Raw genomic sequence first — 4,820 nt, forward strand, 5'->3', positions numbered from 1 at the left:
ACTGCGGCCACTTTGCCTCCAGGTAGGAAACTCCAAAAAAAAAAAAAAAAAAAAAAAATCACCGGGAGGTGAAGATGGAGCAAAAGCCCCATTGCGACAGGGCGAGACATCTGCTAGCGAAGCGACTTGGCGAAGACGGGAAAGCTGCGCCAGAGGCTGAATCCTCCAGCGCTTCAGCTCCTGCGACACCCGGGCTCGGCTAGGAGAGGCCCTTCATTCTGTCCTGAAACCTTCATAAAAATAGCACAATTATGGGAAAATCCTTGTCCAAGTGGAAAAGAAAACTCCAGTCTGGGTTTCACAGGGAAGCAGAGCTATATAAAAACGCGCTCCTATAGCCTTCTGTTATTTCTGTAAAGCGTCCAAAAACTCACACAGAAACCCTTTACCGAGGGGCACGTTTCCACGGGGCGAGGCTGGACCCCTGGTAAAGTATTTTATTTTTTTTTCCCCCCAGCATTTTACTTCACCTAATCAGAAGTTTCCATACGCAGGGAACAAAACCTCTGCAGAAACGTCCTCTGCGGCGCTGCGAGGGGCCGGCCGCTCAGTCCTGAGCCATAAATAACAGGGCAGGCTGGAAAATCTCCACGTGCATTTTTTTTTTTTTTCACGGCAGGCGAGTCGGTGACGTCCGTCGCCCCTGCCCTTGCTCTCCTCGCGGCAGCGTTTCCCCAAGCCCCCCGGGATGATCCCCCCCCTTACAGACTTGGGGTGACCCGACCGACGCACGTCTCTCCTGGAAAGATTTAATGTATAATTAATGTTGGTGGCCACCTCCTGCGTGGCCCAGACAAGGTTTGTGCCCACAACACCCCCAGAACCCCCCAAAACAGCGCCGAGAGGCTGAGGAAACCCGCCTGGGTGCGGGGCTCGCTGGGGGCTCGGTGCCTTTTTGGGGGCCATGTGGAGGGGCGGGGGGGCACGGGGGCTCTGTTATTTCAGCTGTGCCCCCCCGGGGACCCCTCTCTGCGGCCAGGCAGGCACCCACGGGGTTGCTGCCTTCCAGGTGACGTCTCCTTCGTGCCCAGCCGGCGCCCACGGGACGGTTCTCGGTCAGCAACGCAGAACAGCCTCCGTACTATTTATACCCCGGGCTGGAGCCGGGTAAAAATAACCCCGGCGTATTTGGCAGCCTGAAAGTGCTACTGCAAATCCTCCCTGTCAGCAAGAAAATCCCCCGGCTCGGGTCGGAGCCGTTGTCCCCGTGGGGGAAGCCCAGGGGCGTCGGTGGGGCTGAACCCCGAGCGGTTCGCCCGGGAGAGGGCAAAGGGGATGAGGTGAAGCAATGGAAAAGCGACGGGCAGCATCCCTCCCCAGCTCCCGTGTGCCGTAAGAAGGGCCGAAGGGCAAAGCCGGAGTGTCAAATTGTTCTTGAACCAGGATTAAAGGCCGCCGGCACCGCTGTGTTTATAGCTTCGTGATCGTCTTTTGAAAAAAAATCATGGCCGGTGGGATCGGAGAGGAGCTCCGGGAGCTGCCCCACGCTCGGCCCCGTGGCCCGACCTCCGGCCGCCGGTGAAGGTCACGGTGGTTCCCGCGGGATCGTCACCTCGCGGGGCGGCAGCGCCACGGGGACGGAGGAGGGGGTTTAGGCACCATCTCCCTCCCTCCCCGCCGCAGAGCCGGGGGCCAAGTTTGCAGCAGCGAAGCTGGAGCCGCTCGCCGGAGCCCACGCCTGCTGCTGCCTGCGTCAGCTTATCGGCGCTCAGCTATTAATAGATCGCTTCGGCTTGCTTGCGCTCTAATTGCAGGTTGATAATACATCCAACGCGAGCCGGTGAGAGCGCTGCCCCGTGTCGCAAACACAGCGGCTGCTCCCTGCGACTCCCCTCCTCGCCCCGGCTGGGAATCGCCGCGGGAGCGGGGGAGACCCCGGCCACCGTCGACCGCCGCCGCGCCCCGGCCGAGGGGTTTGCTCTGCCCCTCCGGCGTCAGCGCAGCCCCAGGCCGCGCCGCGCTTCTGCCGCTTTTCCGCTTTCATCCTAACGAAGCCAAAGGGCTCTTCCCGAGGCTGTCGCCGAGAGAGACCCTCGAGCCGTTCCTCCTGCTCGCGCTCGGATGCTCGGGGTGGGAAATACCGAGCACGACGCTTTTTCCTGCGGGGAATTTCCCTACAGGGCTTACGTGGGCGCTGGCGAGGCGCCACGGCCGATGCACGCGATTTGGCTGGTACCTAGGGACCGCTCCCGCCGGCGAGGAGCAGCCAGCGACCGCCACATCTGCCGGTCCCCTCCCCATCGCGCCAGGGATTTCTGCTGCCCGCGCCGCTCAGGATGGCACCCTCCCGCCCCGGCAGCAGCCGCAGGTTTCAGGGGGAGGGCGGGGAAACAAGAAACATTTTTATTTTCCTCTCTAAATCCCATAGAAGAATTAGAGTCACTGAAAAGGGCCGGAGCCCCGGTCCCTCCACGCCTGGCTGTTTCGGGCTACGGCAGCAGCAGGCGCGGTGGCCCGGGGGTAGGACGGCCACGCTGGGCTTCGAGCCCGCCGTCACCCGCTGCGTCTGCGGGCACGGGGTGCGGCGGGAGGCACCAGCGTTGCCGTCGTGGGCTGGGCCACGCTGCCCGTGTCCTCGCCCTGACCAACCTCCAATTGCGGTGGAAACCAAATCGCTCTTCTCGTGCGCACACGCATGGCCACGGGACGCGGGCGCTCGGTTAGCTGCCCTTGCAATGGGGGAGCCGCTTGTCTTGACAACACGAGATGGAAACGGAGTTAAAGCCGTTAAAACTTTGGGGCTTTCCGAGCGACCCGGCAGCAGCTGTCGGCGTACAGCAGCTTCAGGGGTTTGCAGGAACAAGCCCCGTGACGGCGCAGCGGCGAGGAGCCGCCCCGCACCAGACCGTGCTCATCTCCAGGCACGGCGGCGTGCCCGGAGGCCCGGCCTCGCATTTTTTGGAGACGTACGTCATCATCCCCGAGACCTTCCTGCTGCGCAGGGCGGAGGCAGCGCCCGTCTCGTCCTCCCGTCTCTTAGGGATGCCACGGCAGCCTCCAGAGCACACACCCAGCACGTCACACGCAGGCGTGGCGCCGACGACGGCAAATTAAGATTTTCGCGAAACCGAGAACTCAAATTACCTTGAGCCTGTTGGGCAAGCAATTAATTGTATCGACTGTCCCATCAGCTGAACCTGTTTGCCCACGCTCCGGGCACGCACGGGGCGCTGGTTCGCAGGCGCATCTTCCTTGGCTCCTCCTCGCCTCCCACCTCTCAGGCGCAGCTTTTCTTGCGACGGCCCGAGCTACACGTAAGAGCTCAGGGCACTTAGCAGCTGGCACGACCAGGTCCTCTCCAAAGAGGGTTAATACTCTTTTTCGGACACGTGGGGAATTAAGGGCGCTCGGCAGCACGGTGAACTGCCGGGCACTGGCACGGGGCACGGGGCCAGGCCCCAGCCGTCTTCAGCAGTGGGACGAAGACGGATTGCATCAGCTCATCCCAAAGCACCTCAAATAAAGCACTGCTTTCGATCCGACCGCAGTCTCAAATGGATTTTCGAGCCGAAGGCACCGGGAATTGGGTATGTCGTACCCCGCTCACCTGGGAGCAGAGAAGCGATTCTGTGAACGCCGCCGGCTGAGATGAGCGGTGGCAGGCTGCAGCTGCAGCCAGCAAAAACGATTCGTAAAAATGTCACAGCGTGTATCCGAGAGGGACAAGCTCCCTCCATTATTCAAAGGAATTGCTCTGTGTTTTAATATTGAATGATCGTCCCTCCGTCCTCTCTTTCCTTCCAAAGCGCAAGCTCTGCTTCCCACGCACGGATTTTCTTTGCTTCGGGACTAGTGCGGATCGAACCCAGGCAAATCTCGTTTGCTGAACTTCTGAAACGGACGTTTGACTTGCAAATACGCCAACACGCCAGGCAGCTTTACCGATGCTTTGATTTAACTGCGAGTAACAGGTTATCTCCTACAGTCACCACAACACGACTTTACAAGACACGGAGCTACACGGTGAATTCTACAAACAAGCGAATCTTGCAAACCCCGGGGTGGTTTTCCGGCCACTGGGAATTTCTTGACCTATTCTACCGCTGTAGGCACTGCTACGTAACAGTGCGGACAAAACCCTTCATCCATGGGAGATGATTTAACAAGAATGAGGGGATTTTCTTTCACGGGTTTCTTGTTATTGTTGCTACTTGAAAAATACCTTAAAATTGTGTGATTCCTCACAAAAGTATGTGCTTCCCTCGCTGGTCTGGCTTAGGGAAAGGCACTCGGGTACGGGTCGATGGTGCCAGGCAGCAGCACTGTCTCCTGGTCCATTTGGGGTTTCCTCTGGTTCTAAATCGTAGACCTCAGGGGCTACAGCTCATCTTTTTGCTCTGCCCGACGGGATCCTCGCCCGTGACTACAGTCTCTAAGTGCTGAACCGATCCAAGTGCACACCAGGCGACTGCTCCGGCCAGGCAGGTGTCGGAAAAGAGGAGAATCTGACTATTTTCAAGCTAAATCTAACATTTCTTCAACAACCGACTTTTGCTGCCTCCAATTGGCACGCAGCATAGGAGATTAAAACAGAAACAGGGACCAGCAGTTTTAGTACTTGAAAATTTTATTTTCTCAAATGAGCACCAACACATATTGTAAATATGACAAACAATACGCCTCCCTCTAATACTGAAGAACTATATACAATGTACAAATACATGAAAAGGTGAAAACCAATTATTTGAAAACAAACAATTGCATTTATTACTGAAGCAAATGACCTGAAAGAATATGCCAAAAAAATAAAATTAAAATAAGATCAAAGAAATAAAAGTATACACAATTTGTAAACACAAGAGCATCAACAGACAGGCTGG

Source organism: Pelecanus crispus, chromosome 12, assembly GCF_030463565.1.
Source record: "Pelecanus crispus isolate bPelCri1 chromosome 12, bPelCri1.pri, whole genome shotgun sequence".
NCBI classification, from domain to species: Eukaryota; Metazoa; Chordata; class Aves; order Pelecaniformes; family Pelecanidae; genus Pelecanus; species Pelecanus crispus.